This window comes from Nycticebus coucang, chromosome 17 (assembly GCF_027406575.1).
Source record: "Nycticebus coucang isolate mNycCou1 chromosome 17, mNycCou1.pri, whole genome shotgun sequence".
In the NCBI taxonomy this organism is placed as follows: domain Eukaryota; kingdom Metazoa; phylum Chordata; class Mammalia; order Primates; family Lorisidae; genus Nycticebus; species Nycticebus coucang.
Window position 1 is genome coordinate 26,835,211 of NC_069796.1, and position 27,565 is coordinate 26,862,775.

The 27,565-nt window shown below is 34.8% G+C and overlaps 1 protein-coding gene across 1 annotated transcript in view; it reads right to left on the reverse strand.

Moving 5' to 3' along the window:
- FBN2 (fibrillin 2) overlaps positions 1-27,565 on the reverse strand; it is a 267,961-nt gene that overhangs the window by 221,769 nt on the left and 18,627 nt on the right. The gene's annotated exons all lie outside the window — the stretch shown is intronic.

The following is a 27,565-nucleotide window of genomic DNA, read 5'->3' on the forward strand; positions in this document are numbered from 1 at the left end:
TTAGCTTGTATTCCTGTCCTTTAGGAAGTGTCTGTCTAAGACAGCCTACAAAACACATTTCATCAAATTTTACTTGGAGTATTTGTCCTTATAGAAACTATTTAGCTATAATTGAATCCAACTTTTCTTTCCCTTTTACATGTTTTTAGTCACTTATTTTCATATCCTTTCTTTAAAACATTTTTTCTTTCTATTTTGCTTAGCAATGTTTAATACATTCAGGCAATGCCTGCTTCTATCTTAATGAAAAACACTCTAGCTTTCTGGTAAACGTGTTTGCATGTATGTCACAAATTCGTGAATGAAAAATAACAAAATAATCTTTAAGATGAATTGTAGTTCTTTGCAGTAATAAATATTGGCAAACAATTATAAGGTACTTAAATGCAACAGGCACAGTTTTAACAGCTTTGTGAAAAACAATTCATCTCCTCCTTATAGTAAGGTGGGTGTAATTATTACACTCAAGCAACACAGGAGGAAAACAGATTTTCAGAGATTAGATGCTAGGTTCAAAGCAATATGGCAACATAAATAAAAAGTTACGTGTGTGTGTGATTGGTTATTAATTTTGATGTATAATCTCGACAATAACACAGCATGACAGTAGAGCAGAAAAGAGTACAGAGGTTGGAACAAGAACGACCTGGGTTCAAATCTCACTGTCATCATTTGCGAGCTGCCTGAAATGAATTTAGCGAAATAATTCGTGGAAAGTGTTCTAACTTAGTAAGTCCTCAAAGAAGAAAGCTATTTGTCACATTATTATCTAGACATGATTTAAATAATTTTCTGCTGATAGTCTGCACTTTCAAATTTTCAGAAAATAGGTATCCATTATTTTCGTAATTAGAAAACCATAGTCCTATAAAAAAGTAATTTTATTATGTTGACACTTTTCAGGTTACGGTCATACCCATATTGAATATTGAAAAAACCAACTGATCAACTTTATCTATTTCAACAGATTATAAGCCATACTGACGGTGAGAAAGACTTGTGAAGAACAAAGAAGTGCTGGTTTCTGCTGGAGTCAAAACCTAGACTGTTGGAATATATCATGGATCCACAGCAAGTGCAAACTGAATTAAGATAAGAAAATGATAAAAACCTCCGATCCAACAATGAAACAACCCAACAATCAAAACTCTGATTTTGCAGTTACCATTTGAGTGAATAAGACGTGGAATTTACAACTGATTCTGCAAAACATGAGCTTAATCCTTCATGACTGAACACATTATATGTACTGGGAAGTGGAAACATCAGTGTTAATGGTCACATTGTAACCAAGTACATACAGTAATGCATATGTGACCACATAGCTTTATGGCCCAGGGAACCCATAGTTTATTTCTAAGTCCATCTACTTATATTCCGGTACATCATTTTTTAAAAAATTAATTTTGGAACAAGGAAAATATTGAGCATTCAACACAGTATCTGGCACATGGAACATGTTCAATAAGTTCTTAATAAGCGTTGAAAGATACAAACAAATTTGTCTCTTTTTTGCTTCTAATATTAGCAGCACAAATACGTGAACAATAAATTTCACTTTACGGATTAGTGACTTCTATGAGTGACTTCTATGAAGAACAAACAGGTTACTCATCAATTTCTTCTTTTTTGTGTGTGTGTGTGTGGTTTTTGGCTGGGGCTGGGTTTGAACCTGGCACCTCCAGCATATGGGACCGGCACCCTACTCCTTGAGCTACAGGCGCCGCCCGACTCATCAATTTCTTAACCACTGTTGATGGCAGAAATCTTGGAATGCACTTTTTTCCTCTCCAGTGCACAGTGCCCCTAAGTTTGTTCTGATCTATTTCCATAACTGTTATTTGATCCACTGCTTACACCACATGTCAGTTCTTCAAATGTTTAACTTGTAGGTTCATAGAAAATGATATGAAGAAATGATACGAAGAAAACAATATGATATGAAACCTTATGTTATTTCACCCCATATTATAGATTTTGAGTTAAGAAGAAAATTAATTCTCAAAAAATAAGAGGAAAGGACATGTTTTTTGAGTTACAATTAAGAAAGCGCATATACAGTCTGTTACAGGTTTAAAACAGACTTAAGACTTTGAATAACCTTTGAGAAGGACAGGAAGCCATTTACTTTCCAAAGTATAATCAGGACTTTCTTGATAAGGTCCTTAATTTTTGTGCAATGCAATGAAACAGTCTAGAACATTGTAAGCTATTTTCTAGACCAGTGATTTTGTGCCATGAGAGAGGATCTTAGGTGTGCTGTGAAAATTTTTGAAGATCGTTAATTAAATTATTGTAATTAAATTATTTTTGAAAGACGTTCAAAGCACTGTTAAGTATCTTCTTTTTCTTATTCTTCTTTTTCTTTCTTTCTCTCTTTTTTTTTTTTTTGAGACAGAACCTCTAGCTGTTGCCCTGGGTAGAGTGCTGTGGCATCATAGCTCACAGCAACCTCCAACTCCTGGGCTTAAGTGATTCTCTTGCCTCAGCCTCCCAAGTAGCTGGGACTGCAGGTGCCTGCCACGAGGCCCAGGTTTTTCTTTTTTTCTTTGGTCGTAATTGTTGTTTGACAAGCCTGGGCTGGATTCAAACCCACCACCTCTGGTGTATGTGGCTGGCACCTTAGCCGCTTGAGCTACAGGTGCCCAGCCTTTTATTCTTATTTTTGATCACCATAACTTAAGTTTGCCACAGAAGTTTAAATATAGGTTCAAGTGTATTGTGAGATAAAAAAAAAAGTTGAAAAACCCTATTCTGGACAGTGAGAGACCTTGAGATTCTATGATTCACTAAGTACAAAAAGCACTACTGGCACACTTTCTTGCAAGGTCGGGTGGTAACAGAGCCTAGGAAGCATCTGTCCACACAAGAGCTTGACCAACTGAAGACCACCTGAGCCACAGCATCATTCATACCACTATAGCCCAGTACTAGTTGGTGGCTTTGGGACAATGTTGACATTTATTTGATAGAAAACCTTTCTTACTCTTTAATAGCATTAAACTTATTTCTTCCATAGCCACTCCAAAATCTGAAAAGGATAACTTTCTAATGTTAAACATGGGGGAGGGAGGAATGCAATAAAAAACCAATATACTGGGCAGCACCTATGGCTCAAAGGAGTAGGGCGCCAGCCCCATATGCTGGAAGTGGTGGGTTCAAACCCAGCCCTGGCCAAAAACTGCAAAAAAAAACCCCAAGAAAAAGCCCTCCTTGAGGAATAAAGGAAATTTGCCAATAATTTTAAAAGTAAAAAACTAATCTCTGAGCCAAAGGCATTTTTTTTCTCAACTAGAGCCAAGACTATTTAAATAATTACATTCCTTCAAAAAAATTAAGGACGGATTTTTAAAAATACTTTCTTCAGCTATTTTATCTTTGTCACAACTTCTTCTAATAAATAGCACGATTGTTTTCGTGATTTTGATCTATAACTTACAAATTCTCTTCAATTATTATGTTATGTTTTGAGTAAAGTTTCTCCTCTCCTAAAAACTGATTAATAGTTGACTTCTAATCAGGATAGCAGGAGACAAAAAGTCTTAAGAGTCTGGAAAAAGAAGAGCAAAGTTAATCTAAAGCAAACAGAAAGAAGGGAATAGTAAAGACCATAGAAGCTATTGATAAAGAGAAAATCTAAAAAGTAAGAGAAAAATCAACAAACCTGAAATTGTTTTTTTGACAAATAAAACTGTCAAAACTTTAACTAGACTTACCAGGAGAAAAAAGAAGATGGCTCAAATCACCAATATCAGGAATGAAAGAGGAAGCATCATTATTGACTTTACAGAAATAAAAATGATCACAAAGTAACACTATAAGCATGAACAAAAGTTGGCCAACAAATCACATGTACAAAATGTATAAATGTCTAGAAACACATGAACTACCAGGAGTGGCTCTAGAGTAATACATGGTAGAAAACCAGATTAGGTCTACAACAGGGCTTGACTCAGGATCATCCAAACACAAATCACAAAGAAAGGCCCAGGCCCAGGTGGCTTTACTGGTGAAGTCTACCAAATAAGTAAATAAGAATTAATATCAGTTTTTTATGAACTTTAAAAAAAAAATTGTAAGAGGAAGGAACACTTTCTATGGGACCATAATTTTACTGATACAAAAACCAGACAAAGATACCACAAGAAAACTACAGACAAGTATTCCTTGTAATAGTGAGAAAAGAAAAATAGCTTAGAGCAGTTAGAGCTATGTGAGATGTTCAAACCTTATCAGGCACAGAGAGACATGAGTATGAGATTTGGGTCACATCATCCTGCACCCGTGCCTGTGTGTAACTATTTGAAGGCATTTTGCTCCTGACAGGCTGCCTTAATCATTATTTTCATGTTCCAGAACTTAAGATACAAAGAATGATGTATAGACAATCAACAGCTTATGTTATTTTATGGTTAATTTTTGGTAAACAACCTAAGAACTGCCTCTTTCTTTTCCTTTAAAAACTTACTTGTATCTGTAGCTCATCCAAGTGTATATTCATAGCAAATTGAATCTATGCTCTTGGGCTGCAGTCCTCAGACTTGGACCAAACTGTCTACTTTTATCTGCCTCAGTTTTTCCCTTTAGTTCAGCAACACAAAAGCAAAAATCCTCAACAAAATACTTTCAACTCAATTCAGCAACATATAAAAGGGATTATAGACCATGAATAAATGAGATTAATATAAGGAATTCAAGGTTGGTTCAGACATGGAAATCCATCATTGTAATATACCATATCAACAGAATAAAGACAAAAACAGTATCTCAGCACACATAGAAAAAAGTTGTGTTAGGAAGAAAGTTCGTATCCTATCAGGAATGGGATAGGATATCTGCTCCACTATTTCTATTCGCTATTTGTGCTAGAGGTTCTAGCCAGGGGAATTAGGCAAGAAAAGGAAATAAAGCCATTTGTATCAGAATTAAAGAAGTAAAACCACCTCTGTTTGAGGATACATAGTTTATGACATGACCTAAACTATCCATTAAAAACTATAGAATTAGCAAGTTCTGCAAAGTTGCAGGATACGACAACACACAGAAATAAATTTTATTTTTATACACTAGCAATAAATGATTTAAAAATAAAATTAAAGCAATTCCATTTACAATAGTATTCAAAAGAATAAAATATGTAACAAATAAATTTGACAAAAGAAACACAAACTTTATCTTCTGAAATGTATAAAATAATGTTGAAAGAAATTTTCAAAACTGTAAATGTATGAGGAATATTCCATGAAGAAAGAAACAGAAAAAGAACAAATTTAACAATCATTTAAGACTGAGGAATGTCTTTTTCTAATGTCTTCAACAGATGGGAGTGAGGTGGGGAAGGAGGTCCCTTGCTCTGAGTTATGCTGACTGTCAGCTAGACGCTCAGAAGTTCTAGGGCAGCCTGATGACATGTCAACACCTGGAATACCAAACACCAGACTTAAGGAAACTTAGCATTTGACACATGTGGATGTTTCATGGATGAGTACACTCAATAAATCCTCAGAGATTTGTGAAACACATTTTCTTGGACCATTATGAACAATGAGCTCAATTCCCGAGATCTGCTTTGATAATCACTACAAATCTAATCCCAAATGAATGAAGAACAAAGTCGAGGGGGCAAATAGTCCACTCCAAACTTTTATACGCTTAATGTTTTGCTATGCTGTCATCCTAACTGGCTGTGGCTGCACCAGCCAGGACCAGTATGTAAGATGAAGAGTCCAATAGTCTCTGGGCAGACGTGATTCCTAATACTGTCATTTAGATTTCTATGTTTATTAAGACAAATTTCTGGCAGCAAAGGGTCTAAAAAGGGGAACAATTTTGAGAGTTTACAGTGGTATCATTGGGGTCTTAGGTTAGAGACATATTTCATTGGGGGTAATGGAGGGCTTAGAGACATATTTCAAGATCCTTTATAATATAATATTTAGAAGTTAACACAAAAATCTCCAAATTGCTTTTTTTTTTTGCAATTTTTAGCTGGGGCCAGGTTTGAACCCACCATCCCCGGTATATGGGGCTGGCACCCTACTCCTTGAGCCACAGGCATTGCCCTCCAAATTGCTTTGAATTGAATGTTTGGATAAGTTTGTTTCATAATTACAGTGATTAAATAATAGAAAACTTTTTAAACCACTTGTACCAAATTCTTTACATATGTCTAGAGTTTTACTTCGTAAAACCTAGAAACAATTTAGAACTTTCTATCCCTAGGTCAATATTGTCCACTCTGGCACCAGGAAAAGGAACAACAAAAGGGAAGCCTGACCCCCTTGTACTGGGGAGGGGAAGAATATGGAAATCAATCATTGTAATATACTTTATCAACAGAATAAAGAACAAAAACAATATGACTATCTCAGCAGACACAGAAAAAGTCTACCTGAGAAATCCAATAACTTTCATAATAAAAATACTCAAAAAAGAAGTCAACGGGAACTTCCTCAATATGATAAAGAGCATCTAGAAAAATCCCACAGACACTATCATACTTAATGGTGAGAGACTGAGTACTTTGCCCCAAAAATCATGACTAGAGAGAGTCAGAGAGGCAAGAGAGGCCTGGCGGCAGCTCAGAGTCAAAACAACACATCAGATACACTCACGGGTGTGCAGAGGGCAAGACACATTTGCCTCCTTTGGGGACTCAGGAAATGGTCACCTGACAAACCCAAACTAATCTGAAAATGGCCCAAAGTGTTCTTGCATGTCCCCTCAAGGACCTGGAAGTTTCTGGAGGGTCTGGCTAGAACTTCTGTAAAATCTCATTTAGTCTCCTGTTCACACTTAATAGGCAAAGAAGCAAAAACAACCTCAAACATCTCTCCACAGAGCTGTGGTTTTAATTAATGAATACAATACTTTCTACTGGGGCTCCCCAAAGTACCTTCCTCATTCCTTCATCTTCACCATTATCTGCTCAGCTGTTCTTTGATCTTCTCTGGTTTTGACTCTAAGTTTTTTTCCTCAAGTACTACGTGTTTGCAAAATGCCATTTGGTACTCTTCAGTGCCAGCCAAGCCCTCTAAACTGTCTTTTTATCAAATAGCTTCTCAGGCACCACCTTCTTCATAAATCACTCTTGACATAATTACAAGAAAGAGATCAAGTTTCTCTAGCCTTCCTCAAAAGAAGGGAAGTAAACTATACTTATCTAGTTTTGCATAGTCACAAACAACAGGAAATACATAACTGTATAGTGAGAGATGACTACTTTCGAATTTTAATTATTACTCTAAAAAAGAAATATTATAAAATATAAGTACCATGAAAAACAAAAGTATGTAGTGTTATATTCTTTTATACATCTCACTATAATTTATACATGACAATCTTATACTTTATAAATCTATAATGAAATCATTGATTAGGATATGGGGTTTAACTTTAACACAATATGATGTTATAAATTTGCTTCAAACAAGTGGGACTTTCCTTTTAAAAAAGAACTGGGTAAAGCTTTCCATTTATCTAAAAATAATTCTGTACATGATTTTGAAAGTGTATTTGGATTATTTCTTAGTTTACCAGATGGCTACCAAGCCAAGATTTGAAGCCATTATAAATATTGTTGGCTCAGTACTCCCAAATACAGTGGGAGTACATACTTCCCACTGAGGTCATTGGGGTTTGTAAGCACAGAGAAAACCTTAAGATAAAGTAAAATATTTCCAAATCTAATTTTGCTTGTTAGAGAGAGGTAAAATTTATTATAAGAAGAGAATTTTAACACATTAAAAAACTGTTCAAAATAATCTAAGTAGTAAATTTTATTCAGAATGGCTTTATTTTAGGCTCTATTGAATGTGAAATTTGAATTATTAGATGAGAGCAGAGGAGGTCAAACTCTCCCTCTTTGGTGATGACATGATCTTATAATTAGAGACTCCCAAAGACTCAACCACGAGACTCCTAGAAGTCACCAAAAAATACAGTAATGTTTCAGGATATAAAATCAATGTCCACAAGTCAGTAGCCTTTGTATACGCCAATAGCAGTGAAGACAAGAAGCTAATTAAGGACACAGCTCCCTTCACCACAGTTTCAAAGAAAATGAAATACCTAGGAATATACCTAACAAAGGAGGTGAAGGACCTCTATAAAGAAAATTATGAAATCCTCAGAGAGGAAATAGCAGAGGATTTTAACAAATGGAAGAACACACCATGCTCATGGATGGGCAGAATCAACATTGTTAACATGTCTATACTTCCCAAAGCAATCTACCTATTCAATGCCATTCCTATCAAAATACCAACATCGTGCTTTCAAGATTTGGAAAAAATGATTCTGCGTTTTGTATGGAACCAGAAAAAAACCCTGTATAGCTGAGGCAGTTCTTAGTAATAAAAACAAAGCTGGGGGCATCAGCATACCAAATTTTAGTCTGTACTACAAAGCCATAGTGCTCAAGACAGCATGGTACTGGCAAAAAATAGAGACATAGATACTTGGAATGGAATAGAAAACCAAAAAATGCAACTAACATCTTACAACCACCTAATCTTCGATAAACCAAACAAGAACAGACCTTGGGGGAAAGACTCCCTATTCAATAAATGGTGTTGGGAGAACTGGATATCCACATGTAAAAAACTGAAACTGGACCCACACCTTTCCCCACTCACAAAAATTGATTCAAAATGGATAAAGGACTTAAATTTAAGGCATGAAACAATAAAAATCCTCAAAGAAAGCATAGGAAAAACACTGGAAGATATTGGCCTGGGGAAAGACTTCATGAAGAAGACTGCCATGGCAATTGCAACAACAACAAAAATAAACAAATGGGACTTCATTAAAATGAAAAGCTTCTGTACAGCCAAGGAGACAACCACCAAAGCAAAGAGACAACCTACACAATGGGAAAGGATATTTGCATATTTTGAATCAGACAAAAGCTTGATAACTAGGATCTAAAGAGAACTCAAATTAATCCACATGAAAAAAGCCAACAATCCCATATATCAATGGGCAAGAGACATGAATAGAACCTTCTCTAAAGAAGACAGATGAATGGCTAACAAACATATGAAAAAATGTTCATCATCCCTATCTATTAGAGAAATGCAAATCAAAACAACCAGGAGACACCATCTAACCCCAGCGCCGCATCACAAAATTTCAAAACTGCAGATGCTGGCGTGGATGTGGAGAGAAGGGAACACTTTTACACTGCTGGTGGGACTGCAAACTAGTACAACCTTTCTGGAAAGAAGTATGGAGAAACCTCAAAGCACTCAACCTAGACCTCCCATTTGATCCTGCAATCCCATTACTGGGTATCTACCCAGAAGGAAAAAAGTTCTTTTATCATAAGGACACTTGTTTATTGTAGCTCAATTTACAATCGCCAAAATGTGGAAATAGCCTAAATGCCCACCAACCCAGGAATGGATTAACAAGCTGTGGTATATGTATACCATGGAATACTATTCAGCTTTAAAAAAAAAAAAATGGAGACTTTACATCCTTTGTATTAACCTGGATGGAAGTGAAAGACTTTATTCTTAGTAAAGCATCACAAGAATGGAGAAGCATGAATCCTATGTACTCAATTTTGATTATGAGCACAATTAATGACAATTAAGGTCATGGGTGGGGAGGAAAAGCAGAAAGAGGGAAGGAGGGAGGTGGGTGGGGCCTTGGTGTGTGCCACACCTTCTGGGGGCAAGACATGATTGCAAGAGGGACTTTACCTAACAAATGCAATCAGTGTAACCTGGCTTATTGTACCCTCAATGAATCCCCAACAATAAAAAAAAAAAAAAAAGACAGTGGTTCTCAACCTATGCTGTGACCCACAGGAACTATATTAAAGGGCCGTGGCATTAGGAAGGTTGAGAACCACTTCTTAAGAGATATTTTAATAGGGCGGCGCCTGTGGCTCAAGGAGTAGGGCGCCGGTCCCATATGCCGGAGGTGGCGGGTTCAAACCCAGCCCCGGCCAAAAACCAAAAAAAAAAGAGATATTTTAATAAATTATTTCTTTTTTCTTTTTTTTTTTTTTTTTTTTTGTGGTTTTTGGCCAGGGCTGGGTTTGAACCCACCACCTCCAGCATATGGGACCGGCACCCTACACCTTGAGCTACAGGTGCCGCCCAATAAATTATTTCTTAAACTTGTCTAATTATAAAAAATACCCTTAGGTCTAATACAAGGACTTCATGCTAGATCAGTGTTTCACAAACTTCGCTTCACAATGCAATTACTTCCAGAGCTTTAAAAAACACTAATAGTTGAGTGTAGGTCCCACTGCCCCAGAGATTCTTATATAATTGATCTTCTGTGATGAAGGTTGAGTGTCAGAATTTTTTAAAACTCCCTGTTGATGACAATATGCAACCACCATGGTTGAAAATCACCACAGACAGAGCACTGAATGTGAATCTCTAGGTAATAATCACAGAAATCAATATTTTTGACAAAAATTCCCAATGTATTCATTCTTATGATGAAGACAGGTAAATACTGATCTAGTTCAATGCCCTCATTTCAAAACAACAAATTACTTGTGAACTGATTTGCTCAAGAACGTAGTCATCTGGTAAACTAATTAAAGCCTCTGCAGTGACATTCAGAACTTAATTTTCTCTAAGATGAAAATAGTCTCATTAAAGATTTTGAATAAGCCTTGTATGCTATTTCTAAATTAGAAATATTATGTGAATAATATGTGAATAAAAATATTCACAAATGTACAGCTTTGCTCATATGGAAGAAGTTTGCATGCATTAAACTGTGACATGAAGTATGGTCATGGGCAACACAATCTTTAATCCACAGAAGATGAGGCAACCACAGAATTAAAGTTGGTTCAGTAATGTGCACTTAATAAACTGTCACAATCATATTTGTAAATGTCAGCTGCAGTATCACAAATTATGCCATCTTCTATCAACAGGCCCAAGAGCTGGCTTTCTGTGTGACTTTATGTACATTTCAGGTTAAAAACTTTCAGAGGTAGTATCTACTGTCTAGACCCACAACAATTTGACACTGTATCATAGAATCTCCCTTTCCTACAGTTAATACAAGTAACAACAAAGATCAAGGCTAATACCAACAACAACAACAAAATTACTATCAACACCGAAAGAAGGAAATAGGCCCAAATTCCTACAGTAGCTGAAAAATGGCAGCCAGGGAAAGAAACAGAACAGGGTGTTATAACTTCTATTCCCTCAAATGATTAATCAAAATCCTATGAAATTTCACTAATTCTCCCTGGAGAGCTGAGTTTAATTTCAGCTTCTAGAGAAATTAGGAGGAATTTGTAGGAGTAAAAGTCCTAACCTACCAACATAGCATTTCATCAAATGCACAGAACTCCAGAAAGGCCCTGCCATTGTGATCTCTATCACGTGGGAGGAAACCAGACAGCAAAGACAGAAAGATCATCATCACACAGGGCCAATTATCCCCAGCACTAAACGGACAAGAGACACGAAGACCTAAGGAAAAAGGATTCACTGGGAATCGAGGTTCGGCTGAAGCCCCTTATTGTCACAGCAGGGAGTAGGAACTAATGTTGGGGAACAGTGGGACACGTCAGGGAAACTAACACCAAGCGTGATCTTCTGATAGCAAAAGGCTTCCTTCAGGTGCTGTAGCTGAGGGCTGATCCACATTTCAGCCAGAGCCTCTTTGTTGTTGTTGTTGTTTTCTTTTCTAATTGTGGAAGTATTTCCTTTTTTCATTTTTTTATTACAAATTAACATGAGGGTACAAAGTTTTAGATTACATTGTTCTCACTTCCAAGGTCAAGTTTCAGTTGTAAGAGAGCCCCTCGCCCAGGAGGTGTGCACCTTAGGTGAGATCCCACCAAATGCCCTTACTCTTTCTGCCAATCATCCTCTTCCCTCCCCTCACCCCCTTACTAGACTATATTTGTGTTTTATAGTTCATATGAGCATATAATTGTTTATATGTTGGTTTCATATTAGTCTTGAGTACATGGGATATTTATTTTTCCATTCTTGAGATACTTTACTAAGAATGTGTTTCAATTCCATCCAGCTAAACATAAGGGATATAAGAGAACACTCTCATGACAAGATGAAGTTTTCTGGAATAAGGCAGGCAAAGAATAACCTGAGACAGTGCAGAGCTCAGATCCTTTATCAAAGCTCCCAAAGTTTAGCCAAGATCTTCCTTTCCTTTGTGGGCTCAGAAGATGAAGTGCCTAAAATACCTGGCTCTCAAACAGGAGTTAGGGAAGGGAAATGAATTCTTAAGTAATTTTAGAAGGAAGAAAAGGAAAATTAATCTACCATCAAAGTAGTGCCAATAGAATTTCTGGATGGAGCTGGCCATTTAAAGCAAGCAGAAGATAAAAAGAAATAAGTCATGTGACATAACCAATACAGCTCTTAATTTTTTCCTATGTCATAAAGTAAATGAAATGAGAGAGAGAGAGAGAGAAAGGGAGAATATTCCATTGCAGGAAAAAAGTATAACCAATAATTACAAGAAAATTATGCAGGACTTCTTTGTACAACAGAAGTATCTCTTAAGAAGTACATGAAGATATGAATTCAGTAACAAAAGGGCTTGATAAAGCTTAGGTGATAAAACAGGAGAGTGAAATCAAAGAATTTCTAGGTTAAAGAAACAAACTGTAGACAAAATAAAACATCTCACATAATTATGATACCATTACATTAATTGTAAAAACAACAGAACAAACACAGCTAAAAAAGAATTACTGATAAAGATCAAAACAACTGGAGCAGATAAAAGACCAAAAATCTAACTAAAAATACTCAGTGTACTTGAAATAGAGAACCTAAAAATGAAGCAGAAAAACTACTCAAAGATATAAGAGAAGAAAATTTTTCTAAAATTAAGAAAGAAAACTATCATTCCTGATAAAATGATCTCACCATTTTCACTGAAACTTGAATGGAACAAATGATACACATAATTACTATAATAGATCAAAATTGAGCATCCAGGAAAATACAAATAATTTGTAAAGCAGTAAAACAAATCAAGCTAGATTCTGACTTCTTCATACCATGTTCCATGACAGAAAGTAATTGAATTATATCTATAGCGATGTGTGTGTGTGTGTTGGGGGAGGAGGTAGGTTAGGGAAGTACAAGCACCCAAATTAAATCTATCCAAGTCAAACTTCAACTATAACACAGCAGGTGAATATTCTCCAGAGTAAGAAAGTGCTCGTGAGCATAAGCTAGAAAAACTACTTACAACAAAATCTAATTAACCAACAGTAGTGAAAAATAATGGTAATAAAAAATACAATACTTACTCCCCTCATGGTGGAGAGGTAAACAGAGATTGTATACTATTGATAAATCAAGAAATGGTGGCCTAAGTCTATTGATCAGTTTTTAAAGTTTTAGACAAATAATATTAGAAAGTGATTTTTAGTATAATGTTGAAGGTAAGTCCAAAATAATATATATTTTTTAAGGTTGCACTAATTATGTAAGGACAAAGACTCTCAATGAACAAATAGGCAGAAAATTCCTCTTCCTTATATACATGAATATAAATTTATGTTCAACATAAATTGAGTTTTTTAAGTTCTTGAGAAGAAGTGGATAGCATGATAAAAATATATATTTTAAGATATATATTTTATATACTATGATATTTAAAATATATATTTTATCATAGTATATAAAATATATATTTTAAATATCATAGTATATAAAATATATATCTTAAAATGTATAGTATATAAAATATATATCATATTATACCCTAATCATAGGAGATATATATATATATATATATATATATATATATATATTCCTACTATTTTGCTAGTCACATTTCCTGGCTCCTGGCCATCTACCCCTTGAGAAACTCATACCGATTATGCAGACAATTAGTGACATTACATTCTTGAAAGTCCCAATATAAAAATCCCCAAAAAGTGAACACAATGACTCAGGATGCGTCCCTCCCTGTGTTTCCCTAATTGCAACTGAATATAGGTTTAGCTCCCATGGAGGAGGATCAAGAAAGGAAAAAGGATTATTACATTCTCCTGAGAAAGAATTGGTTATATTTATTATAATATTAATATACTATTTAAGAGATATAGTTTCTCCTGAGGAAGAATTGGTTATATTTATTATAATATTAATATACTATTTAAGAGATATATAGTTTCCTTTCCCCCTAAGACTTTTCCACTTTACTCACCATGCACTAATTAATTCAAGGAGTTAAGTACCAGGATTTATTCACATTGCATATTAATGTGCAACATAAACTAGTTCTGTAGATGTTAAACTCAAATTTTAATATAACTATTTTTCTACAAGCAGATAATGGCCAGAGGTATGAATCTCAAAACCTAAACCAATTTATACAAAAACTGGGGAACTATGACTTACTTTCATGATTCAATTTTTAACAGCTTTACTGAGATCTAACTAACATACAGTACAATACACCACACACATTCAAACTGTATGTTTTTAAGTATGTAGAAACCCATCACCACTACAACTTAATGAACATGTCCATCACCCCTAAAAGTTTCCTTTTATTCCTCTGTAATTTTTCCATCCTTCTTATCCATACCTCTCCATCTCCGGACAATCATGAAAGGACTGTTGCCATACTATATTAGTCTGAATAATCTAGAATTATATGAAAATGAAATCATAATTATGTACTTTTGTTGACTGGCTTCTTTCACTCAGCATGACTATTCTGAGATTCATCTATATTGTGGCTATCAATAATTTACTATTTGTATGAACAAAAAGTATTCCATTATATGAATATACTATACATTTATCCACTCACCTGCTGATGGACATTTGGGGCTTTACCAGTTTGGGGCTATTACAAATGAAGTTGCTATGAGTCTTTGAGTACAGGTCTTTGTGAAGATATATGCTTTCAATCAGCTGGGGCAAATAACTAGCAGAGGAATGGCTAAGTTATGTAATATGTATATGTTTAACTTTCCAAGAAACTGACAGACTCTTTCAACAGTGGTTGTACCATTTACACTCTCACCAGCAACACAGAAGGCCAGTAGAGTGATACCTCATTGTGGTTCTAGTTTGTGTTTCCCTAGTCACTGATGATGTTGAAAATCAAAATAAAATATCATTCTACTGGGTGGCACCTATGGCTCAAGGGAGTACGACACTGGCCCCATATGCCAGAGGTGATGGGTTCAAACCAAGCCCTGGCCAAAAACTGCAAATATATATATATATATACACATATCACTCTACTGATACATCACTGACTGGTAAGAACTCTACTGTGACTTTCATCAAAATTATGTTGAATCTACTGATCAATTTTGAAAGAGATATTCTATAATATTGAGTCTTCCACCCAATAAATAGAATATATTTCTCCATTCATTAGGTCTTCATTAATTTTTCTCCACAATTTTCGTAGTTTTCAGCATATGGGCTTTGCACATCTACTTCAGAATTATTCACAAGTATTAAATTATGTTCATGTTACTGTAAATGGTATTGTTTTTAATTTAGTTGTCAAGTGATCATTGTTACATACAGAAATACAATTGACATTGATCTTGTTGATGTCAACCTTGCTAGCCTTACTTATGAGCTCTAGCAGCTTTTGTGTAAAGTCCCTCAGATTTCCTACATAGATAAAATGTCATCTGCAAATAAGTTTATTCCTTTGTTTCCAGTAATAATGACTTTTGTTTTTGACTGCCTGATTACCTTTGCTAGAACCAAAGAGTGCAAAGTTCAACAGAAGAAATGAAAAGCGTTCAAGTTTTCTGTCAAGTGTGATGTTAGTTATAAATTTTTGTGGAAACACCCTTTAAGTATATTGAGGAAGTTCTCTTCTATTCTTTAGTTTATTGACAATTTGTTTCAGGAATGGATTTCAAAATCTGAATTTTCTCAAATGCTTCATCTGCAAATAATAAATGATCACGTTGATTTTGTTTTGAATGTGTTAATATGGTAAATTATGCTTGCTGGTTTTTTGCTAATCTAGGATAAACGTTACTTGGCCACATATCAAACTTACTATTTTACTGGAAACTCTTTGCTAAAATATTGTTGATAAATTCTGTATGATGATCATATCTTTATGTTGTTTTCTTTTCTTGAAATGTCTTTTTGTGGTTTTGGTATCAAGGTAATTTGGATTCAATGAACAAACTGGGGAGCGTTAACATTTAGAACTGTTACAACCTCTTGATTAACTGACTTCTTTATCATTAAGAAATGTCCTTCATTATGTCTGATAACTAATCTTTGCTCTGAAATCTTCTTTGTCTCATATTAATTTAGCCACTCCAAATTTATTGTGATTATAGCATTAGCCACGTATTTCTTTTCACATCCCTTTACTTTTAATCTATTAGTGTCTTATTTAAAATAGATTTCTTTCCAACTCAGTGGCAACCTTAAAAGAAAGAATAAATAAATAAATAATAAACAGATTTTTCATAGGCAGCATATAATTTAATTTTTTAACCTATCTCTATTATTTGTCCTTTTATTGGTGTGATAAGAACCTTTAGATTTAATGTGACTGTTGATAATGCTAGGTTTAAATCCACCACTTTCTATTTGTTTTCGGATTGTCCATTTATCATTTGTTCTTATCTTCTTTTGCTGTTTCCTTTTCTTTTTCTATTATTCCACTTTATCTCATTTTGTTACCTTATTACCTATTACTCTGTATTTTTTAGTGGCTATTTCAGGGTTTAGAGTACACATCTTTAACTTATCAAATTCTACTTTCAAACAATATTGTATTTCCTAAAAAATAGCATACAGCTCTCTTAGCCTTTGTGCTAAAATTTTAAAATAGTTTACCACCACATCTGCTATAAACCCCAGGGACACTGTCATTTATTTTTGTTTAAACCCAATTATTTCTTAAAGAGATTTGAATATTAAGAAAAAAATTTCACATATTTACCCACATAGTTATGTTCTGTGATCCTCTTTTTCTCCCTTGTATAGATTTATATCTGGTAATATTTTTCTCCTGCCTAAAGAACTTCCTTGAATATTTCTTACTGTGCAGGTAACTGGTAAAAATGAATTCCTTTATCTTTAATATGTTGGAGAAAGGCTTTATTTTGTTTTTGTTTTGGAAAGACATTTTCCTGGATATGGAAGTGTAGGCAAAGAATGTTTTTTCATTACAGTGCTCTAAATATGCCATTTAACTATTTTTCACTTGTACTGTTTCAGACAAGAAATTTTCCATTTTTAAAAATATTTTTTCCTATACAAATTGTGTCTTTTAACCTGTCTCAAAGAAAAAGTGTCTCTTTTCTCCAGATGTCTAGTCTCTTAAAAGAGAGTTTCTCTATATCCCTGGTTTTGGGCAATTCAATTATGATGTCCTTTATGTAATTTTCTTCATGCTCTTTTGTTTGAGGGTTCATTGAATTTCCTAATTCTGTATTTACAGTGTTTAATTTGGACATTTTCTGATCATCATTTCTTCAAATATATATTTTCTATCATCTATTATTTTGTTAACTCCAATTATATGTATTTAGCTTCCTGGGAAGTGGCACGAACTTCATGAATGCTCGCCTACATTTTTTAGCTTCATTTTGAATAATTTCTGCTGCTACAAAATCTGACAGTTACATTTGTAAACTTGCTACCATGTGCTGACATTGGCAGCACTGTACAAACAACTTGGTAAGGTTTCATAACATTGGCATATCAGCGTCTCACAGCCATGTTCCAGTTGAGGGGAATGTGGCAGTTGTGTGGCAATGTCTTCCTGAATGGCATTCATTATTGCTATGTGTTTTTGTGTGCCATCACAAGAATGTCAGAGCTTGAATTAAAGCAATGAACATTATAAATTTCTTGCTAAATTTGGCAAAAGTGAAAGTAAAATCAGGGACATGTTAGTCCAAGTTTATGGGGATAATGCCATGTAGAAAATGGCCATGTACAAATGAATTAAACTTTTTTTAAGAGAAGAGAAAGGATCACTGATGAAGACAGTTCAGAGAGGCCAATAGCCAGCAGAACTGATGAAAACATTGCAAAAATTCATTGATTTGTGTGTCAAAAATCATCAGCTGATTGTGAGAAGCATAGCAGATCAAGTAAACACCACAAAAAAATAGGAAAATCTTACCTGAAAATCTTAGCATCAGAAAGGTATGTGCAAAAATGAGCTCTTGCATCACAACAATGTATCAGCTCACTCAGCACTGTCTGCGAGGGAGTTTTTAGCCAGTAAACAAATAACTATATTGGAACATAGATAGTAATTCTACTCATCTAATCTGGCCTCTAATGACTTTTCTTCTTTACCCTAAGATAATGGAAATATTACAAAGAAGACATTTTGATGACATTCAGGACATCAAGCATAGTAAGGAGACAACTCTGATGGCCATTCCAGAAAAGGAGTGCCAAAATTGCTTTGAAGCATGGAGTAGGTGCTAGCATCAGTGCACAGCTTCCCAAGGGGAGTTCTTGGAAGGTGACTACAGTGTTATTAAGCAACAAGGTATGCAGCACTTTTTCTAAGATGAGTTCATGAACTTAACTGTTAGACATCATATGTCTTCAAGCTCACTAATCTTTTTATCACAATGTCTAATCTTCGATTAATCCCATGCAGAGAATCTTTCACCTCAAACTAGGTTGCTTTCATCTGTAGGATTCAATTTGGATTCTACATGAGTCTTTAACATTTTTAATATTTCCTCTTACTTTATGGACATGATGAATACCCTTATAAGTAACAGTTGTAATCTCTTAATCTATTAATCTGAATACCTATATCAATTCTGGGTGTATTTTAAGTGATTTGTTTTTTCATTTTGATTATGCTTTCTTGTTTCTTTACAGGAAAGTTTTGATTGGTAATGTTTGTTTTGTTTGGGTGTTTTTGGGGGGGTGGGTTATTGAGACAGGGTCTAACTCTGTTGCCCAGACTAGAGTGCCATGGCCTCAGCCTAGCTCACAGCAACTTCAAACTCCTGTCTTAGTCTCCTGAGTAGCTGGGACTACAGGTGCCTGCCATGACACCCAACTAATTTTTCTATTTTTAGTAGAGATGAGTCTCACTCTTGCTCAGGCTGGTCTTGAAATCCTGAGTTCAACGATCCTCTTTCCTTGGCCTCCTGCAGCACTAGGTTTATAGGGTGAGCCACGCATTCAGCCCTTTCATGGCAATATTTCACTAGATCCTACATATTATAAGTTTTACTTCATTGAGCACATGGTATTTTTGTATTCTTGAACTTGGTTCTTGGGTGTATGATCCTTATAAATGTTGCTTTTCAAGATTTATTCTCAGATTCAAAGCAACATTTAGTCTATAGCTAATTATCCCCACTACTGAAGCAACACTCTTCAGAGTACTCTACCCAATGCCCCACAAATTATGCGAGTCTCCAGTCTCAGGCAGATTCCTCAGATGCATGTGCTCATCAATAGTCACTAAAAACTTGAGAAAAGATCCTCTATAGATCTCCAGAGATCGCCACATACGTCTGTCTCCTTGTCAGTACTCTGACCTGAGGATTCTAGCCATTTTGTTCTCTCCATCTCTTCAACTTACTAAGCCTGCCAACTTGTGCCTGGTTTCTCTCTCCCCATAGCACAGCCTGGAAAAGCCCTCTCAGCAGTAAGTAAAGGCAATCAAACTGTTCACACTGTTGATTTCATTCATCTCAGAGATCACTATTTTTTGTTGCTTGGTGTCGGGTACCTTGAACACCATTGTTGCATGTATTTTGTCCTATCTTTTCATCCATTTCAGGCAGGAAGGCTAAATTAGTGCTTGTTAGTCCATCTTGGCTACAAATCAAAGTTTCGATGTTGCTTTATGAGTTTTGAATACATATTTTAGAAGATCACAAACATAAAGAAACTCTGAGATATATAAATTCAGAGGCATAAACTGAAATTCAGAAAGATTTCCCTAGACCAGATAAGAAAAGAATCCCCCCAGATAGCAAGCCATCCCTTTCATATACACTGACATCATGACTCATACTGAACAAATAACACAATAAAGTTCTAAAGAGTGGAAATACATTACTTCCTCAATGTTGTGCTTCACTTGAAACAAAATTCAGCTTACATGTATGGTTCCGATGTTGTGCTACCTGTGTTCGAATCCTACTTTATTAGCTGAGTGAATTCCAAAAAATGACCTTACAAAATTCTTTGTGCCTCAGTTTTCTTACTCATAATGTGTTGTTAAAAAATGTCCTTGGGTTGTTATAAGTATTAATTCCTCTGAAGTATCTCATGGTAAATGTTCAATAAATGTTATTTTTCCCTAATATTACATAATTTTCCATTTCACATTCATATTAATAATCTATTCATGCACACACTAAATCATAATTCAGAGAAAACATTCTGCAAACTTAAAATATCTATTGCTATGACCTAACTGACATACAATAGTTCCCCTAAGTAGTCTCCACCTTCAGTTTCTCTCCGCTTCTTTCTGTCCTGTCTGCCATCATTTCAAGCTTTATAGAGAAGGACTTTCACGGTTGCTACACACTCCCAGCTCCTCTCCCACTGCCTACTGAGTAGAGGCAATCTCTTGATTCTGGCATTCCAGACTCTGCATATTAAGGTTTAAGTCTCTTTTTTCCAGCCTCATCATCTACTCTTCCCTTTCCTTGTGCACGGCAGCCATACTAAACAAATAAATCTCTGTGAGCACTCAAGGACCTTTTTTGTCTCTGTACTCGTTTCCGTCCTCTTTCTGTTTGGAATACCTCTTTCTATGTATCACAATGTATGCTGCAGCTTTCCTTATGCTGCACTATGTGGAATGTAGGGGACACAAAGGCAATTCAAGGTAGAAATCTCTGTCTTAAGAGGCTCACAGCCAAGAAAATAAGCAATCACAGCACAATGCTGTAGAGAGCTATTCCGGAAGAATGGAATATATGGTAGGTGAGATAAAAGGACAAAATGCTTAATTTTTGCCAGATGAATAAAGGCAAGGGGTAGAGGGTAGGGTGGCCAGTCAAGGAAGATTCACAGAAGAACTGATCTCTGTACTGTTCATAAACCTGTCCAACCTACTTCTGTTAAATTTAGCAATATGCAAGTCTATTGATTCCAAGTACCTTGAGTTAAATAAACTGTCACATATGTATTGGCTACATCATGAGATGCATAGTGCTTTGTGCATACGGAAGGGCAGGTTAAGACACTTTCAAGAGGCCTGTTAAAAGATGAGTAAACACTAATAGCCACCCTGATAGTATTTACAGTAAAAAAATATCAAAATAAGATAAGCAGGGTCTAAGAATTCCAATGCATAACCAGAAAGATAATGAAAATGAAACAAAATATTTTTCTGTTGATTTATACCATTAACAAAACACCCTCAAAAGTAAAACAACTAAACTTCCATTGTTAGCAACTGATGTCCCAGTAATTCTAAAACAATTTCTCCCTTACCATCAAGACAATTTTCTGTAAGAGAATGTATCATATCTTGGCTTTTTTTAAATACTCATAGTTTATCATTTATTAAGTACTTACTCTGGGTGCCAGACATGAGATAGGAACTTTATATCTCATTGACTTCTTAGGAATGTTGAGCACTCTTAAAATATCCTATTTATTCCAAGTCTTTTCACTCTCAATTAAAAGACACCCTTACACTTTATCTGTGTGACTTAAATAATTCACAAAATCCTTTATTCCCCTCTTATTCAAGAATCTATTTTTGAATACTCCATTTCAAATAGGCAACCACCACATCTATCTTTTTGAGAACTGGGATATTCAATGACCGTCATTTGGGGGTGCCAGGCATTACATTATACCACTGAATTCTCACAAAATAATTCAAAATTGATGTAATAGATACATATTATAGAAGTAGATATAGGTACCGAGAGTGAGTAATCATATTTCCAAAGTCACACAGGTCTTAATATTAAGCTTTGATGTTGACTATATACTGTGTTTCTAAAACACAACAAGTAACAGTTCGAGAATGCCTACCATGGGTTGGACCTGCTGCTAACAACAACTCTATAAAGGAATTATGGATCCACAATTCTTTATCTGAAACCCCTGGAAAGAGGTGTTATTTAGAAATTTGTAATGTTTGTCATTTTTGAAACAAATGGTGCATATTACATAATTCCTTCCATACACATGCACATTTTATTCACTTATTTTTGACTAACTCCTATATAATAACATTTCATTGCATTTAATTTGAGGTTGTATATGTTGTAGCTTTGCCCTGTTTCAGTACTAGTTAACTTCTAATGTCTTTTAGCCTGATATTGAAACAAGAAAACAGAAAAATACTTATGGAGTTGCACAAATATAAAGTATTACAGTGTTTTTATTTAATATTGCAGGATTCCCTGCCTCTAGGTATATAAATCAAAAACAAACAAAGAAAGGTGCTTAGAGCCACAATAAATGAAATACGCATTACTTTAGTTAGAAGAAAAACAATATCATGGGCTGCCAAAATATTCACTCTTATTCCACAGATCTAAACAGCAGAGGTTTAAACCAAGGATTGAGCAGTCCAAGCCTGGCCTCTCCCACACAGATGGATAATTGACTTTCAGTCCAAACCTGGCCTCTCCCACACAGATGGATGAATTGACTTTCTCCCAGATTTAAGTCCTTTCTTTGTACAACTAAGCATCTCTGCTCCTGATCTAGCACCATCAGCTCCCTCTTTTATCACCCTTGTCTTCTCTTCTTTTTCTTCCACTTCCCACTGTCTTCTTTTTCTGCTCTCATTTTTCTCCCTTCTGTTCTTAATGGATTCAAGATAAGGATGTCATCTGAGCTGGTGCCAAAAAGTTAGGTTCCCACAGATCTTTTGGTATATCTCTGATGCCCATTTAAGGCTAAGTTTAGCTTAGAGAGTGCAAGGATTACAAACTGTTCTTCATCATGGCCTCACCAGTGCAGAAATGTGTGTGTGTGCACTTGTGGGTGCATGTGAGCCTGACATCTGCAGTGGCTAACATTCTCTCTGTTCCTTGTAATTTTCTTTTTAGTAAATCTTCAGAGTGCAATAAAAAAGGAGACATTTTATTTCCACAAAATAAGTATCAGCTTAGTGACTGTGGAATTTGGAATTAAATCATGGCGTTTAAATGATATTTGCATAAAATTCAATCATGATGTGTCTTATAATATCCCTACAGAACTTAGTCCAACACTGTGTTTCCAGCTATAATGAACTATTAATTTTTATTCTATATTCCTATATCAGACACGAAGACTTTTCCAATTCACCCTTGATCAGAGAGCATTTCAGAGCTCTCCTATTTTTTTGTTCCTTCTCCCCTTATGGAATTTACTGTGTTATATTACATCTTCAAGTTTCAAGTAGATGACTAGTCTGGCATTTAAATAGATGGTTTGCTTCTCATTTATAGGGAGTATATATTGTTTGTCTTTACAACTTGAGTTCCATGTACTTATCCTAATTCTTAACAAGCCCTCAAAAACATTGGTTGAATAAATATTAAATATTTATTAAAAAATTAGTTGCTCTCCTGTGTAGTTTAGTTTGTGATTAAAAAGGTTACAATAAATAAAATCAAAGCAGTCACATCTTTTGCCTAAATCTTGCTTATTCTTTTGTGTTATGATGGTATTTAGGGCAACCCTTACAATCTATAACATAATAAACATGTTTAATAGCACAAAAAAAAGATATAAGTACATTTCATATTATAGAGAAGTAGGTTCTGATTAGAATGGAAAGACCGTATGTGGAATAAAAAAAAAACTCAAAGCATATTCTCCAAAATATTAATAATAATTAATCCTGAGTGGAATAATTAAAAATAATTCCATTTTTTCTCTTATTTTGCTTTATTTTATAAATTATTTTATAATGCACATGTTGACTCTTCAAAAAGAAAATTCTAATAAAAGTTTTTTCCTAAAAAATACTGCTTACATATTTCTTAAGAGTAGCAAATCCATTAGAGGATTCTGTGTAACACCAGCTTGTTCTCTTCACCACACTCCCCTGCATTCTCAGTTGTATTACGGATTTGCTATATTACTCAAATGTTTAGAGTATATACAAGCCCACCCTACATACTTCATAATAAATTTCAAGGTCATGGGATTAACAAGTGTATCAGTTATTTCTGAACAAATTTGAGTCTCATCTACATCATTCCCAGAATTTGGGAAAACCCCAATTTCTCCATCTTCACATCTAGGGTGGGAGAGTCTGGATGAGGCCTAAGCAGGTTGTAATGGCTACCATAGTTACTTTACCTCCTGAGATGTAGGGAGGTAAACACAAATTTGTAGAACAATTCAAGAATTTATAATTCAACTTTAGATTTGCAGCATCCATGTTGAAATGGTAAACTGTGGCTGATTCCTTTTAGACAAGTAGTCGTCATCATGTTCCCACTCAACTAAGACAATAAGGCATGTGCTATAAATCTGTTAAATGTCCAGCCTGGGCGGCAGCAAGCTGATGGAGAGTTCCAGCAACCAGGGCTTTGATGATGAAATGCTGTTTCATGGTGGGCTAAGTGAGCTTCCCAGACTAGAGGTAGCTAAGCAGAGGCTGAGTGATTCCTTCCAGACATGCTTTTTGACGCTGCATCCAGGCATTAGGTTCTACACCTGGATCATTCTATGAAAGTTACTCTAAAGTAAAAGCAATTCACCTTCATTTGACATCAAGGTCTGAAAGTTTTTTAGAGTTTAGAAATTCTTATATTTGCAACTTGATTTTATAATGTTTTGAGGCCACTAATGAAGATTAACAAAAAGATTTTTTTCTTGAAAATATCAACAGTTTAAAAATTAAGTTACCCTAAAGTAAAATCAATTCACCTTCATTTGACATCAAGGTCTGAAAGCTTAGAGTTTAGAAACTCTAATATTTGCAAGTTAATTTTACAATCTTTTGCCATCGCTAATGAAGATAAAAAGATTTTTTCTTGAAAATATCAACAGTTTAAAAATTAATTTTCTATTCTTCTTTCTTTCCTTTAAAAAGTACCACAAAATGGGCAGTGCTTGTGACCCAAGGGGTAGGGCGCCAGCACCATATACCGGAGGTGGTGGGTTCAAACCCGGCCCCGGCCAAAAACTGCAAAACAAAAACAAAAAGTACTACAAATGGACCCTATGAAGGAAATGTAACTAAGCACACGGGTATTTGAAATTTTACAGAATTTACACACTTTCAAAAGGAAATCATGTTTACATGATGAAAATCAATTTGTAGCAGTAACTTACATTTAACTTAAAAGGATAAAGGATATATTTCTAAAACTTGGTCCTTCTATAAGCTTGCAGGAAAATTCAATTATGAAAGAGTTCTACAATCATTTCAGTCAAAGAATTTGAAACAGAGACTCTGGGTAGGCCACATTTGTGATCAAATAATCATTTATTTTGTCCAGAAATCCCTGGACTAAATTTATTTCTTGCCTGTCTGATCCCTTCAAGTTTCTACTGATAAAAAATAAAGTACATTTTTAAGCGTTAAGGGAAAAAGCCACCAAATTTGTATATTTAATGCTGGCTTCATTTCTATTTACTCTAAGGTGCATATTAAGTTCAATATTTATCTTTTTCAAACATCATTTGTATAGAGAAAGAAGTCCAAAGAATTGAGTACCTTCAAGCTGTCATTTTATAACGAGCAGGTGGCCATAGAACTTTTCTTTTTTGATGCTGAGTATAAAAAGTCATTGTAGATATTAGCAAGAATGAGAAGAGAATTCCAAAGAGGTTCAGCTTACCCAGACTCAAGCTAAATACCACAATTGTGTCAGTCATTAGTTACCAATCTCTGTGTCCAGAAACCAGTCTGCCAGAAGCTGAGCTAGTTGGAAAAGCAGCCATGTTTTATCACACAACCGATCCCAAGAGTCCAAGTTAAAGGAAAAGCATATGTGTTCTATACTAAGAAGGAAAAATATCCCTAATTTTACAAAAGCCTTTTTTTAAAAGATAACAAAGACCAGATTTTTATTCAGATTCAGATATTTTTACAAAGTTAAAAACTTAGAATGTTAACAGGGCACATGAGCCTCTTCCTTAACTTCAACCTAAAAGAGTTATTTCTTTAGTATCTCTGTAGACACCATGTTTCTTAAGAAAAATTATGAGCTCCATTTTTAGTATGATTAACCATGATATATTTAAAAAATTCAATTGAAAATACCTTTAAAAAGGTTTAAGTTCCTGCCTGCTATCTCACAGTGGAAATTGCTAACTCCTTCTTTAGAAGAAATGAAGCTCTAGAACTCTCCCCTAAATGGGAGTAATTAACAAGATTTTGAAGAAACAAACCAACAGTTAAAAAAATATCCCTGAGGCTAATTCATTCACTAATTAATTTTGTAATTGCTTCTGAAAACATGCTACTGTACATGTAAAATGTATGTAAGTCTTTACTGGATTCTCATAAATTTAGAAAGAACAAATCTAATGAATGAATAATTGTTGGAAAATAATGATGTAATGCCTGGAAGCCTCTGAGTTGAAACTACCCATTGGATTGCTTTGCCACTTAGGAATTGAACTTGAAATCAGCTTAAGAATGAAACAGCTGCAAAGTCTGCATGACTCTCAGAAAAATGAAGGTCCTTTCTACCAATTATGATCATCTTTAAAATTTTAAATGTAACTGTTCCACATTCTATGATGTTTAAATAAACTTAACATCATCTAGGAAATGTGTATCTTTCCCTTCTGAACAACTTACCCTTTTAAGTTAATATTTCATGATTTATTTTTCTTCCCCCCTAAAAAGCATTTGGAAAAACCATTTAAATTCATCCTAAGTGTAACTTTAAACTCTGTCATCTGTGAAATGTACTTCGGTTCCAAGAAATCTCAATTATGTGAGGAATAATGTAAATATCTTGATGTGTTTATACAGACACATGTATGCGAAAAAGATGCGTTTATGTTGCTTTTTAAACTTCACTATTTAATTCCAATTTCTTAGTTTTTTCCCAAGACTTAACCTAAATACCAAGGTGAAGTTTTAATCAGGGTAATGAGTATAATTTCTACATAAAAGGTTTCTTCACAGTCAAAGCCTCTATACGTATACATGACCCCTACTCATCTGTAGTAGTATTTCATTGACATAACTTCATATACTCTAATTTCACAGTAAAGACAATGTTGCTGTGACAAGTTCTAGAAAAATAAATTGAGGATATACATAACAAAGAATGACTATGTAATATTACTTTTAGTTTAAACTTATTTTTACTTTGATGGTGGAGTGCTAAACAGTTATGTATAACATTTTTTAAAGTTTAACTTCTCTGATATACCATGGCATGATTTCCCATTAGAGTAATATTATTAGGTCTTTTAGTGCATCAACACTAGAGATTTTCAGCAGTCTGCAGGTCATGAGATTAAATACCATCCAAATCATGGTAAACTGGTTTCACGTTGGCTCGACTGACCTTTGACATGGATAAAGCACACCATCCTGGATGCTACCCAGCCTCTATCACCTCACCCCTTTCCTCTGGCCCAATGAAAACTCTAGTAGGTTCAGATAAGTTATAACTAGCTAGAACTTCCATGTGACTTTGGGG